At 48.0% G+C, this 15,766-nt stretch overlaps 1 protein-coding gene across 5 annotated transcripts in view; it reads right to left on the reverse strand.

Moving 5' to 3' along the window:
• The window catches only part of bcl2b (BCL2 apoptosis regulator b), a 54,504-nt gene that overhangs the window by 37,150 nt on the left and 1,588 nt on the right, over positions 1–15,766 (reverse strand). The window lies entirely within an intron of this gene.

Raw genomic sequence — 15,766 nt, forward strand, 5'->3', positions numbered from 1 at the left:
CAGCTTCTGTAGAAGGAGTAATCAGTGAGTTCTCGAAGGAGATGGCAAGATTGTTTTTAGGTCTAGCAGCTCCCGGGACACTGCTCCCGGGACACTGCTCAACCCCACATCCCACTGGTGACAAGGCGCTCCAGAGGGAACGGTAACGAGGGGCTTTAAGGGAATGTTGACTTAAACCCAGGGAAAGCTGCACGAGGTAAAAACGCAAGCTTTTATCTCCCCGACATCCCACAGACAGCCTGTGCTAACACTTCAAACCCAATCCGACGCCTTCAAAGGTGACGTCTGAAGGAACGGTGGCAAGCACACCCGCCTGGAGAGGACAAGATGCCATTAAAACAAGGCTCCCTGCTTAAAGAAGGTAACATCCCAGCGCTCATAATGCCATTTTCTGGGGGATTACTGGTCGAGAAGCTGGGGAAGACGGGGGAAAATCATTGTGTCCCATGGTATGCGGACACGAACGCTACATGCTCTGTCCTCAGCTGTCCACCATTAAAGCTAGCTCAAGGCAGATGTGTGAAGGTGTGAAAGCTAAGCTGTCCTCTGGAAGCATGGTTTCTTGCCAGATGTGAAATCTAAATTGGCGAACATGTCGTCATGGCGTCACTGGCGTCACGGATCCGTCACTGCTTCGCCTGGGCCTGGGCCGTGTCATGCTTGTGTGACAATAATAGAGGAGCATTATTATACACCCAGGATGTTACATTAGCAGGGAAAGGTAAGGTTTCCCCTCTCGTTATAAAGACAGCGATATTCTTCCGTGCCGTTGGATTGTGCGGCCGATGTGGTATGTGGGCCGACGGGGTACGCTTTCCAGGCCACCAGACGGCTGACAGGATGCTAATGCCACCCTCAGGCCATGTGCTCCCCACCACAACTCTCGTGTCACCCAATGACAAAACAGTGTAGCATTGATTCTGCACTGGCTGCTCGTGCCAGCGCTCGCAGAAGGTTCACACTAGGTCTTGAAGCTGGTCATTACCAACCAGATTCCAGCTCTTAGGGTCATTCTTGGACTGGACAATCATATCGTAATCATATCGTAATTATATCGTAATCATATCGGTATCGCTAGAGCATTGCTTGAACCAATTTTTCAAGGGTTGCACCAAACCTCCAGAAGCTGTGTGGCAAAATTGATCGTTTCCGAAAATCCATGCAAAAGGACCCACCCACTCAGCTAAAGGGATGATTCTGATTGGTTCTTTCGTTGCGTTTGCCCGTCCTCCCAGCTGAAATTAGCAGTTTGATTGGTTCTTCCGCTGAGAATTCCCACACCAGATCTAGAAAATCTAGAGATGATAGGACAGGTGCTTGGGCCCCAGTTTGCTCGGCATGCCCTAAAATGACAGCGCTCCAGTCCTGCAGAAAATCCTGCAGAGTAACCCTATAGAGCGCCACGACAAACAATACAACAGCGTACAATGAGGCGTGACTCACACGGCCTCTGTTCCAAATATAGAAACAGCAGTCTCCGGCAGAGCCGGCGTGACCTTTGCCTCACTGAAGGCAGCCTGGGTGGGCTGGATCCTGTTGGGTCGCTTCCAGCAGCTCGCTCTCCACAGACGATTATCCCAGCATCATGTTTCACCTGCTAATTTCGAAGGCAGGCGATATTCCCCCGCTTCTCCGAGCATCGCGCCGGAGTTCACTTTGACAAGGACGCGTCCTCTGCGCTTTAACAAGAGGCGGATCGGCCTGAACGCCTGGGGGTTGGGGGTGGGGGGGGGCTGCTCTCTGCGGTCACCTGACGCTGGAGCAGGTAGCATCCGGAGGACATGCAGCAGAATAGCCATCATGATGGGAGGCTCTTGCTTGAGGGATGGCCATTTAGTGTCACCTCATGCATCTTTCAGCAGTGCGTGTTCTGGCCTGGATGAGACCGAAAGAAGAGTCATGTCATGTCATGTCATGTCAGGGTGGCGTCAACTGTAACGTGATCATATGTTAAAAAAAGTCATAGAGCGGATTCGGCATTCGGACAGGCAGGCATACTGATATTGCAAGAGGCTTCAAGGTGTATCGAGGGCTGGATGGAGTCATTTAAATACAGTGGAGCATCCGGGGCGCCTATTTTGACCCAATTCTCCCTAATTAGGTTCACCCGCAAGCTAGATCTACCCCAGCACACCATGCTACCAAGGTGTAGGTGCACTCTAAAAATAAAGGAGCTGCGAGGGTTCTTCATGTTTGTAATAGAGGTAAAAAAACCCCAAAACAACACACCAGTCGATGGCATCCAGAGGACACCACGAAGTGAAAGATAGCCGATCTATTAAAAATGCCTAGATCTGCCCTTGATCAATCCCGAGTCAATGGACTGGATTGGGGAATCCCTAGTTCCCAAGGATCCCAAGGATCAGAAGTTGCCTGGGCTTTAAAAGCAGATACCTGATCCATTGAAAATGGATACTTAGATTGCACCCCCCCCCCATCCCGAGTCACTGGATTGGGACATCCCTAGTTTAATGTTAACGGCTGATTTCAGTTCATTTGCGCCCTCACTGCTATACACTGGTAATACATTACAGCTTCCATGGCTGGTTTTGGGAGAGAATTTGGCTACATCCTTGGTATAAATCATGTGTATGCAATCACAATATGCAGCAATACGACAAGAATTATGACCGTGCCCATGGCTGGACATGACTGGACATGACTGGCCAAGCCGAATACATGCATCTAAACCTTTCTATACCACATTAACATGACATGAAAACAAGGCCCGGTTTGACCCATGCTATCCTGCCCCCAACCATTGTCCAGAGGAAAAACAAAAAAAGAGAAAAAAATCTCGTCCACACCCGCGATCAGCTTCTCAGGAAAGCAACACCCAGGTCATCTGCTTTATTTATTTACATTCCTAAAAGCAGCAGCAGGGGCCTCCAGAGACGGGCCCCGTAAATAAGCACTGGATGGGTGTGGAGGGCTTGTGGGAGAACACACTAATCCCATACACTAACTACACCGCACAGTGCCCCACCAGAAACAATGGATTACAGTTGCCTAGGATCACGGGCTGGAAACAGTCGCGACTGGACAATGCTTCTGTTTCTGTACATGGTGCACGCCCATCAGGACAAACACTGGAGACAAGCCTTCAGTGAGCGTCAGGCTTCAGCATTTGGACACCATGGGACAGTTTACTGGAAACAGTCATGTGTATTAGATATTTAGGCTGATTACAATCACCAAGTGGCCCCATCAGGCAATCAGAACTGGGCTGATATTGAGTTTTCATGAGCAGGGTCAGTGTTGCCGGGTTCACAGGAACGGTAGCAGTAGGAAACACTGCAGATAAAACTGGGACCAACAGCAAGGCCGACCACAGCTTCCATGGCTGGTTTTGAGAGAGAATTCGCCTACATCCTTGGTATAAATCATGTGTATGCAATCACAATATGCAGCAATACAACCAGAATTATGACTGTGCCCATGACAGGACATGACTGGACATGACTGGCCAAGCCGAATACATGCATCTAAACCTTTCTATACCACATTAACATGAGATAAAAAAACAAGGCCCCGGCTTGACCCATGCTATCCAGCCTCCAACTTGACACTGCTGAGGGCCGAACTCAACTCAACAGGACGGTCAGGGTAGACGGGGTTCCACTCAGATATTCAGCTGACTGAATATCTCCTACAGCTGTAGCCGATAATAAAAGACTGGGTATCTCACAAGTCACCATGAAGTTCTGCTGATCTTTACAAAAGGGATCGACTCCAACCTGCTGCAGAACCGAGCCCAACACACCCCAAATGAGCCGCAGATTCGCCCCACCATGACCCAAACGAAAGAAAGAGTGGGTGGGAAATCAGTTTTCATTACACAACGCATCCGAAACACGATCAGGAGGCCAAAAAATCTAAATCTGTGCCCCTTCACACACGACTCCATTCTCTCTCCGACTAATGAAAATCAGCAGACTAGAGCCAATCAGAAGAGACTGAGCCAGACGGAGAATCAGGGCTAAAATGGGGGTAGATATCATATCATATCAACAGTGTACGTCTCACTGTGCCTATAGATCACAGCCTGCCTTGGGGATAAATACGTGGCCAAAAAAAAAAAAAGGCTTGAAAAGTGGTCCGTGATCACCATTCGGACCAGATTAGGACCTTGGGCCCGTATGTTCCGTACCCCTGCGCTACAGAGCCTCCTAACAGAGCGAGGTCCTACAGGGAAAGAGAACGCGAGCCTCAGAGGAAAGATGTGACAGATTACTGTCTCTGGGCCGATTACTGGAAACACTTGGAGGACGGCTCCAGATCGAGGGCCCTGAAAAGGAAACCTTGGCCTGCCTTCGCACACAACTTACTCATCCCAAGCAGGCCTCAGAAACACACTCACGCTGAGCCTGATCAGGAATATGGAATATCCTATTAGGGTTTATTAATATAGTCCAATATTTTCAGCCAGTTGTCTTAATCCTATCTTAATCCTGACATATGATGGTCATGTGCCGGTCATACAGCATCATGAAGGTTTCTAGACTTACAAAAGGAAAACAACCGCGCTGTACGCTTAGCTGGACGATGTCCACCCAGAGTCCAGATTTCTGTATGGGTTTAGTCCTCTAATCTGTCCTGAGGTGTAGAGTAGAGCTGCATGACCTGAGAAATGAATGGTTTTAACACATTATAGAATATATAGCATCGCAAAAATCATTTTTGAGTACATTTTAATTTCAATAATTAAAAATAAAAAGAGCTATTAGAGGTATTATTAATGTAATTCATTCATTTTTCACCAAATTTCAGAATAGATTTCATAATCTTCTTCAATTTTAGTCTACTTTAGTCTACTTCACAATCCTGATAGCTCGGCTAGTGGGCGGTCATTTTTCTGCTCATATTGCTAGCCCACCTTCTTAGCCTCTGTACGGAACTATGTGTCTATGAGCAATGTTATGAACGGCGTGGGGGGGGTTGCAAAATGAGTCATTTTTTAATTGGAATTAATTTTCCAGCAGGAAAAACATGATTCCAATCATTTTGCTGTATTTTGAAACTTTTACTCGGGTAAATTTGACCCGAAACATAAAAAAAGGTTTAAAGAAACAGTCTAAAAAAAGTGATCATGACTGACCACTGTCCCAAGATTCACTCAATCAGCAGAGACATGTTCGGTATCTGACGTGTGCTTCTTTAGATTAGAATAGGAGATGCTAGACTAATGTCGCTAACAAACACTGGACTTAGATTGTCACCAATTAAATTTTTTGCAAATTCAAACCTTAAATCCTAATCAATTTGTTTAAAATCTGTCAAAATGCTACGAAAACAGGATCGTTAGATAGCATAGACCCTACTTGAACATCTAAGCTAACGTTGCTAACAAACACTGGCCGGTCACCAATCTCAGCTCTTTGTCAGTTTGGTAGATGGATGTGATTTACCTTACTCTATAAACTCAAACACAAACATCCAGAGTTACCGGAACCACTTTGTGTGGTATCACTCCGCACACTGCGCTCCGGTCGTCCGGTCGAGGATGATTACGTAGCTCCAGGCGTAGATTAAATATTTAAATAAGGTCGGTCTGTGCTGCTTTAGGAAATCGTAACTTTAAGAGTTTGGTCATGTAGTGACGGATATGAGATCGGTGACAGTCCACATCCAGTGTCTGTTAGCAACGTTAGCCTAGCATCGCCTGTTCTAATCTACAGAAGCACACCTCAGATACCAAACATGTCTCGGTTGGTCGAGTGTATTTTGGGTCCGTGATCAATCATGATCATTTGATTTTTCCTGAATGGCTCCTTTAACTTGAACATTACTGACAGATTTATAATTAGCTGAGCTTTAATCAATTACGGGCGTCTCTGAGGACACCTGGGCATTAATTAAGCCTTAGGACTAATTAGCTGCGGTGCTGACGGTGGATCAGCAGTGGACACCGGGTGCACCACTGTAATATGGGGCTTCATGGTTTACGGGAGTACAGACAGCAGCTCATGCAGCGAGATCTCTAACCTGGTCACGTGACGCCGGGGAAAGAGAAAGCAGGTGGTGGGGCGTGGCTTTCCCCTGCCCACGGACTCTGTAGGTAAAAGGTGAGCTTGTAACTGGAGCTCCTCCTGTGGGGCGCTCAGAGTGGGTCAGCTGAGTGCGTCCAGTGGCCCCGCAAAGGCCCATCTGTCTCTCTCTCTTTCAGTTAGTCTATGTCTCTCTTTCGAGCTCACTCTCTCTTTCACCTCAGCCCTGCAGGTGCGCTCTAATCGAAAGAAATCAAAACAGACCACACACACACACACACACACACACACACACACACACACACACACACTGCCCTTTACCAGAGGTAGCTCTTTGAAGCAGCACGCCCAGAGTGGAACGTCCTAGAATGCTCCAGATAGTCCTATTCTATTGGCAGTACCTCTCTACAGGGTCTAGACAAGCTCATCTGTGTCAGCAGCAATAGGTGCAACTTCAAGTAGCTGGATGCATTCATTAGAAGGGGTGTCCACAAACTTTTGGACATACGGTGTAACGCCGGTGCAGCAGCTGAGACCAGCGCACGCTCCCGAGGGTTAAACCCGAGGGCCGTGTGATTAAGTGGCAGGAGCCGCTCAGACTCCCACTGCGGCGCCGAGCTGGCCTGAGATCAGGGCTGTTGAGTGTGTAATTTTAGAGGCCGCCAGCGCAGCCGATCATCCACAACCCACTGTAATGTCACCCAAATAAACACAGGTGCAGCACGCCCCTCCCCGCCCCCAGGACGCTGCCGCGGAGGCCTCTGGGTTAGGAAGAGGACACCAGGTAGGGGCTTTCCTGATGGAATGAGACCGAACATGCACAGACACTGAGGGTTAGAACCCATGCACGCGCCAGTTCTCCGAGACGGCTCCAGATCTTTACATTGCTCTGTATGTCCTACACACTTATGAGCGGGGAGGAGAACACTGTGTGAATGAGGGGGAGAACCTCGGAGAACCGTGCAAATGGAAGATAGCGTCCTAAAACGGAGTGGAAGTAGAACAGTGTAAATAAGAGGGAGAACGTTCTAGAACCGTGTGAATGGGGTGGAACGGAACATTGTGGATTGGTGGGAGTGGCAGAAAACGTCCTGGAAGGGTGGGAAGACTCGGGATGGGGGGTGGGGGGTAAATAAGGGAGAGAACGTTCTAGAACCATATGAATGGGGTGGAACATTCCAGAATTGTGGAGAACATTTTAGAACCATGACAAATGGGGTGGAACATCATGGATTGTTGGGAACGGTAGAAAACGTTCTAGATTAGTGGAGAACATTCTAGAACAGTCTGAATGTAGCACTACATCCTGGAAAGATGGGAAGGGTGGAGAACATTCTAAACCTGTATAAATGGGGTGGAACGTTCCAGAATGGTGGAGAACGCTCTAAAGCTGCGTAAATCGAGTGGAACGTTCCAGAATTAGTGGAGAACTGAATGTAGCACTACATCCTGGCAAGGTTGGAAGGGTGGAGAACGCTCTAAAGCTGCGTAAATCGAGTGGAACGTTCCAGAATGGTGGAGAACATTCTAGAACCATGAAAACGCCGTGGAACATTATGGATTGGTGGGACGGCTGGAGAACATTTCAAAATCAGTGTGACGGGAGGGGGGGTTCTAGCGGTGTATATGAGGTAGATAATGTTCTAGAACAGTGTACATGTTTTACAACAACCCTGAATGGTAGGACTGGTGCAGAACATTCTAGAACAGTGTGAATGGGGTAGAACATCATAGATTGGTTGGAATAATAGAGAACAGTCTAGAACAGTCTAGAACATGTGGCAGTACATCCTGGAAGGGTGGAGAACAGTGTGAAAGAAGGGAAGGACATCTCAGAGCCACATGACCTAGTTGAAGAAGAGACCCGGTTCTAGAGCCCGGTTCCAGTCACATGCAGGTACGACACAATAACTCCACGTTGAAGAATTTCAGGTCACATGACCGACACACTCACAGCCCTGCCACTGCGGTCAGACGGAGACAAGTTCAGATCAACCTCAGTCTGGGACCGGTCCGAGAACGTGCCAGAAAAAGACAAAAGACACACACACACACACACACACAGAGACAGAGACGTGGAGAGAACGTGAGTCAGTGTGCCCGTCCCCGTCCCCGTCTGAACAGCGGAGTGCAGTTTGGGCACCGACCAAGCCGTGACCGAATGTTGCCGCTCAAACCCAGACGGAACAAACAGCTGGTTGTTGCTGCAGCTCGAGACTCCGAGTCTGGGTGACGCTTCAGCAGCTGAGGCCACAAACCTGACACCTATTTTTAAGAGCTGGACAGGAAACTGGGGGTGGGCTGTGTTGACAGCCTGCTCACATGACCCTCACGTGTCCAGATGTGTTGGGCGTTAACGAGCGCCCACCGACTCTGCTTTCAGGGGGCGGAGGTAAGCAAACAAGCCAAGGTCAACGGTGTCCAGACACTTACGAGCCCACGCTGACGTCTAGAACCGCAACAACCAAAATTAGTTTGTCATGTTTCATCCAACACAACATTTATAATCCTTCTTCCATTAAACACTGCTTTAGCCTGAATGGGCGGGGCTAAAATAATGAATGGGCGGTGCTAAACTACTGTATAAAGAATCTGACTGGGCGAAACTATTGCAGGCTGAATGAGCAAGGCTGAACATGCGGTCCACTGAATGGACAGGGCTAAAGGACTGTGAGTGGAATGGGTGGGGCTAAGCTATTGTAGGTGGAACATAGGTGGAGCTAAATTGCTGTACACAGACTGGGCAGGGCTAAACTGCAGGGCCTAACTACTAAAAGTGGAATGGGTGGGGCTAGACTACTGTAGAGGAATGGGCGGAGTTCAGGCTGAACGTAGAGACGCTAAGCGGTTGTAGGCTGATGTGGAAGTCCTATGCAAATGTGATCGTGGTTGTGACATCACAACCATGTGACATCACAACCATGGAGCCTTTGCAATGCGATGCTTTTCAGTAAGAGCTTCTACATCTGGACAAGGTCAACTGCTGGATCAAACATTTATATTTAATAAACGAAGAAAAATGTGTTTTTCCGTGATACGACCCTTTAAGCCCGAAGTCAGGCCTCTTCAGCAGAAGGTCAGGGATTATCCTACTGGACAGTCCTCACTTTGTGCCTCAATTATCCAGCTTTACTGAGAAATCCTGCTTTGCAGAACTTCCCCCAGGCCTTAAATCTGCATAAAGACCGGACCCCTCCAACGTCTCCATTAAAGCACGACTGACGTGGTAAAATACTAAAATAATTCAATAATGAATTATAGATATATTTATTTATTACTTTCTCTCTTCTTGAATCGCAGCATTGTATAAAAAATTATGACCGCTCACAATAACGGGGGATATTTTTATCACCGCTAACAATAAACGTGTCTCTGCGAGACCCCCAGGCCTGACGTGGCTCCTCAAACTAAACTCTATTTTGGCAGAAATTAGATCCGGTCTGTTCGGGCCAGCCAGTCATCACTGGAGCTCTGTATGGTGTCTCGAGTATCCCCAGTGGCAGTTCCTCTAATAAAGACAGATCAGCCTTTCACGTTCTCTTCCCGGTGTTTTTCTTCACTGTTGGGGTCAGCGCTCGTCTAAAGCGAGCTGAAGAGGAAACTGCAGAGGTCAGCCTCATTGACTGGGTCAGTGGGATTCCTCTAAGCTCAGAGAACTGTAGGAGAATGGATCTGAATGTGTGACGGTGGACTGAAGTAGACACTGAACAAAGATATTAGTAACATGTTTATAACCTGTTAGCTTGACCGATTATTAACACCCCTAATGTGTGACCTTTTGACCCAGCCATAGTAGTTTAGGCCTGAAACAGCATTTATTGAAATGATCTGGACCATCAATGGGGGAGGAGCTGGACCCCTGACTGTATAGAAGATTAGTTATACATTGATTGGGGGAGGGGCTGAACCACTGACTGTATGTATATTATATCATGTATACAGTAATTGGGGGAGGGGTTGAACTGCTGGCTATTTATATGATCTATACAGTCACTTGGGAGAAGATTTTGTGGGAGGAGCTAAACCTCAGCCTGTATATATGAGCTATTTAATAATTGGGTGAGGAGCTAGACCGCTGACTGTATATATGATCTATACAGTCATTGGGGAAGAAGCTTTTGGGGGAGGAGCTGAACCTCAGACTGTATATATGATATATATGAGTTATACAATAACTGGGGGAGGGGCTGAACCACTGACTGTATATATGAGTTATACAATAATTGGGGGAGGGGCTGAACCACTGCCTGTACATATGATATGATCTATACAGTCATTGGGGGAGGGGCTGAACCTCAGACTGTATATATGAGTTATACAATAATTGGGGGAGGGGCTGAACCACTGACTGTACATACGATATGATCCATACAGTAATTGGGGGAGGAGCTTTTGGGGAAGGAGCTGAACCTCAGACTATATATATGATATATATGAGTTATACAATAATTGGGGGAGGGGCTGAACCACTGACTGTATATATGAGTTATACAATAACTGGGGGAGGGGCTGAACCACTGACTGTACATATGATATGATCTATACAGTCATTGGGGGAGGGGCTGAACCTCAGACTGTACATATGATATGATCTATACAGTCATTGGGGGAGGGGCTGAACCTCAGACTGTACATATGATATGATCTATACAGTCATTGGGGGAGGGGCTGAACCTCAGACTGTACATATGATATGATCTATACAGTCATTGGGGGAGGGGCTGAATCTCAGACTGTATATATGATATATATGAGTTATACAATAATTGAGGGAGGGGTTGAACCACTGACTATGTGAGTTATACAACAATTGTGGGAGGGGCTGAACCTCAGACTGTATTTATGATATGATCTATACAGTCAATGGGGGGGGGGGTTGGGGGAGGAGCTGAACCACTGACCGTACATATGAACATGCAGACACTGCTGCCTTTACTGGACATTGCAGATGAAGAATGGAAGCAGCGGTCACTCTGTGGAGATCTCAGGGTTTTCAGGTCTGAAATAATAACTGAAAGTAATAAATACATTCTGATAAAGATTATTATTATGCACACAAAAACACCTTCAGGGTCAGATTTGAGCAAATACGAGCGTATAGTTGATAACGGCAGCCGAGGAGAGCTCAAATTCTGGCCCAAAGACAAAATCAGATCTGAAACCTTGCCCCAAACGCTGGATTTCCCCTTTCAGACTCTTTTGTGAACGAACGTTTCTACTGTAAATGAATATTAACCGCTGCAATCTCTACACCTGGAGCTTCTCAGTGGCATGCTCTTGTTGTCTGAAGAGACAGGCCTGCAGACACATCACGTATATCAGATACTGCAGAAACACCAAGCAGACAGTGATAGCCTGTGGAATGTTGGCAGTTCAAATGATGGTCACTTTTGGGTCAAGTTTTCACAAAACAGTGGTCTGTCAGCACTTTTCCACTCCTTAGAGAATGAAGAACAATTCCTAACTCACTCAAACAAACAATCAATCAATCGCCATCGACCAATTTTCAGCTGAAATATGCGACCAGATCGCATAATATCTCTAATTAACCAATCCTGAGAGCCGATCGGATCTTATTAGCAGGTCCGCCCAAGGCGTCTCGACAGGACACTGCAGTTCCTTGTTCAGCCACTAGATGAAAGCTAACGTACAGCTTCCATCTGGTGGCTTGGTTCCTCTCAGTTGACCCCACTGGGAGGAACCAAGATCCAAAGACCCCACTGAGAAAACCCAAGACTTCACTAAGAGGAACCAAGAACCCACTGAGAGGAACCAAGATCCAAAGACCCCACTAAAAGGAACCAATATTCAAAGACCCCACTGAGAGGAACCAAGATCCAAAGACCCCATTGAGAGGAACCAAGACCCCACTGAGAGGAACCAAGACCCCACTGAGAGGAACCAAGATCCAAAGACCCCAATGAGAGGAACCAAGATCCAAAGACTCCCCTGAGAGGAACCAAGATCCAAAGACCCAACTGAGAGGAACCGAGACTCCACTGAGAGGAACCAAGATTCTAAGACTCCACTGAGAAGAACCAAGACCCCACTGAGAGGAACCAAGATCCAAAGGAGTTCGGAGTGTGAGCAGGGCGGCAGGAGCTCCAGGTCCAGCTCCAGCAGAAGCTCAAACACAGCATGAATCCCAAGCTTGCCGCAAGGGTACCACCACATCATAGTATTTTCATTTCCCCAACGCCTACACAGTGCAGGCGGCCTTCCCGAAGCGACGTGAGGAACGCCAACACACACATCGATATCTGGAAACCCTATACGGACACATTAGCAGCTCGGCACATCCCTATTCTCCAAGCACCTTCCTTCATTCAATAAAGGTCAACTTCAAAAAAGCCCTCTGACATCTACCCACACTGAAACGTCCTTCAGACCAGCGTGGTGGTCACACCTCTTGACAGCTAAGGGTTTTGCCAGGAACAAAAGGAGGCCTGGTTCAAAGCCATGAGGAGAAAAAAGGAAAAAAAAGGATTGGATAAATCCACGGCTGCTCCCGCTTCACCTTCAGGCCAGCCGGGCTTTGATATGGGGCAGAAGCCGGGATCTTCGGGGGGCCGGCACTCGAGGGGAATGTTAAACGCTTCTTTCCTTTAAGATGAAATGCGGCCCCATGCAATATTGATGAACAGCCTCTGGACTGAAGAATACGCGAGCGTGTTCGCCTCTTATTCGGCTTCGCGCTAATTACGCACAAATGAACTCCTATTTTTAACCGTGGGAGTGAGGGATGGGTACGGGGAGAGAGACACGGAGAAGCTGATCATCAGCAGGGCAGATGGTGTTCGTTTCTCTAGCCTGGACTACAATTTATCAGCAAATGTCTTTAGAGAGGAACCGAGAGTCCACTTATTAGAACCAAGACTTCAAAAGAGAAACTCCATAAGAGCATGAAAAATAACACCTGAGAAGAACCAAGATACAAAGACCCCACTGAGAGGAACCAAGACCCCACTGAGAGGAACCAAGATCAAAAGACCCCACTGAGAGGAACCAAGACCCCACTGAGAGGAACCAAGACCCCACTGAGAGGAACCAAGATCCCAAGACCCCACTGAGAGGAACCAAGATTCAAAGACCCCACTGGGAGGAACCAAGACCCCACTGAGAGGAACCAAGATCCAAAGACCCCACTGAGAGGAACCAAGATTTAAAGACCCCACTGAGAGGAACCAAGATCCCAAGACCCCACTGAGAGGAACCAAGACCCCACTGAGAGGAACCAAGACCCCACTGAGAGGAACCAAGGTTCAAAGACCCCACTGAGAGGAACCAAGACCCCACCGAGAATAACCAAGATCCAAAGACCCCACTGAGAGAAACCAAGAGAGAAACCAAGACCAAGACCAAAAACAAGACCAAGACCAAGAACCAAGACCCCACTGAGAGGAACCAAGATCCAAAGACCCCACTGAGAGGAACCAAGACCCCAATGAGAGGAACCAAGATCCCAAGACCCCACTGAGAGGAACCAAGACCCCACTGAGAGGAACCAAGATCCCAAGACCCCACTGAGAGGAACCAAGACCCCACTGAGAGGAACCAAGATCCAAAGACCCCACTGAGAGGAACCAAGACCCCACTGAGAGGAACCAAGATCAAAATACCCCACTGAGAGGAACCAAGAACCCACTGAGAGGAACCAAGAACCCACTGAGGAGAATAAAGATCCAAAGACCCCACTGAGAGGAACCAAGAACCCACTGAGAGGAACCAAGACCCCACTGAGAGGAACCAAGAACCCACTGAGGAGAATAAAGATCCAAAGACCCCACTGAGAGGAACCAAGACCCCACTGAGAAACAAGATCCAAAGACCCCACTGAGATGAACCAACACTCCACTAAAAGGAACCACGACCCCACTGAGCAGAACCAAGACTCAAAATAAGAAATCATAACCTTAAGAGCATGAAAAACACCAGGGGGGAACCAGGACTAAAAAGTAGAACCTCCTTTAGAACATGAGGAAAAACAACTGAGAGAAAAAAAGAGGAAGACTCATTCCTAACCTTCACCCAAATTTACACATTCAGTCAAGACATGTTTCCACTGAAGCTACAATGCTAATGTACCACCATCACCACCACCATCACCACCACCATCATCACCACCATCAGGAAGCTACAAGCCTAATAAGACCTCATCACGCTAGCTTTGTCCGCAAACGTTCACTGCATTTCTTTAAAGTTCTAAAAGTCCACACAACTTCATGAATGAGGTCAGCATCAAACGTTTAATCAGCTGTCGGCGCATTTCAGTTCATTCGCGCCCTCACCACTACAAACTAGTACTACATCACTGCCCCCTAGTGGACATATTTTCAACTGGAATAACAAATATACCTCAAATACTTCACACACTGTGGATTTTACGGAGAAAAGCATCAATCATTAATATTCGACGGTCATCTGGGGGTTGGTTTTGAGACCCTAAATAAGCACTGCAGTGCGTGTGCAGTGCGGCATAACGAGCCCGATAATGCAGCAAAATAACTGGGTGGAGGACAGGGTGGAGCTGCAGTGTTTGTCCTGGTGTGTAGGCAATTTGTACGGTTTCTTCCCCCCCCAAGTTAACCAGAGGCTCCATCCTCCACTCCACCCCTCCCAACCTCACACCACCCCACCCCACCCCACCCCTGTCTGATAGCGAGCTTGTCAACCTGGCCTAAACTCAGCGCAGTGTTGTCGTGAGGCAGTGCCCTGAGGGGCCGTTCAAATTAAAGTGACATGTGCCCCGACGCGAGTCCCCTCTGTTTCCGGTGCACTCCAGCTCCATCGATCCCAAAGCCTAACCAGGATAATGATCCCATCTGCTAACACACACACACACACACACACACACACACACACACACACACAGCAGCTACAACAGCCCTTCACAGCTCACCTCTGCTGGCAAAACAACCAGCACCGTGTCACTCAGATGAGAACCACAGCTAATAATGCGGAGTGGGGGTGTAGGGGTGGGGGTGTAAGGGTGTGGGCGGGTGGGGGAGGAAGGCAGCGCCCCCACCTGCGAATAAGAATAAGGCGGATCGGCCGCGGACATTTAGTGCAGAAGCTATGGGTTCCCAGTGTTCCCAGCTCCAGTTTTTCTGGGTATCTGGGTGCACCTCAGCTTTAGCTAGCACCCTAGCACTTCTCTAGGATCTAGGAAGAACATCATCTCTAAGAACATGAGGAAGAACCCCTGACTAGAACCAAGAAAGATGCTGGTCTAAATAAATCAGAACTACCAGTGCGGCCCAAGACCCTTGAACGAGTGAGACCCTTGAACCACTGAGGAGAACCTAGATTCAAAAGAACTTGAGAGAACCCACGGCTCAAAAAAGAACCTCCCCAAGAGCATGAAGCAGAACCACCGAGAGGAACCAACAAGTTTAAGAGCCTGAGGACGACCTACTGAGATACTGAGATGGGCCAACATTCCAAAGGAGAACCTCCCTGACCACTGAAGAACCAGGAGAACTTCTCCAAGAGCATGCTGAAGAACCATTGTGAGGAACCAATGACTCAAACATTGGTGTTTTGGTGTTTGGGAGGTGGGGGTGGGTTCTGGGCTGAACTGTGCTAGAACATCTACAGCTTCGACAGCTTCTGGAACCCTCCACTAATGTTCTACTGCTCTGTAATGCTGATCCAACAGGAACATCTACATCAGCTGCATGATCTAGAACAGTGAGAGAACCACACCTCAGTTCTTGCAGTCTTGCTGGTGGGGGCGTGGCAGGGGTGTGCCAGCAAGCGCGGCCGCTCATTGGTCGGCG

The sequence above is a fragment of the Salminus brasiliensis genome, chromosome 9 (genome assembly GCF_030463535.1).
Source record: "Salminus brasiliensis chromosome 9, fSalBra1.hap2, whole genome shotgun sequence".
In the NCBI taxonomy this organism is placed as follows: Eukaryota; Metazoa; Chordata; class Actinopteri; order Characiformes; family Bryconidae; genus Salminus; species Salminus brasiliensis.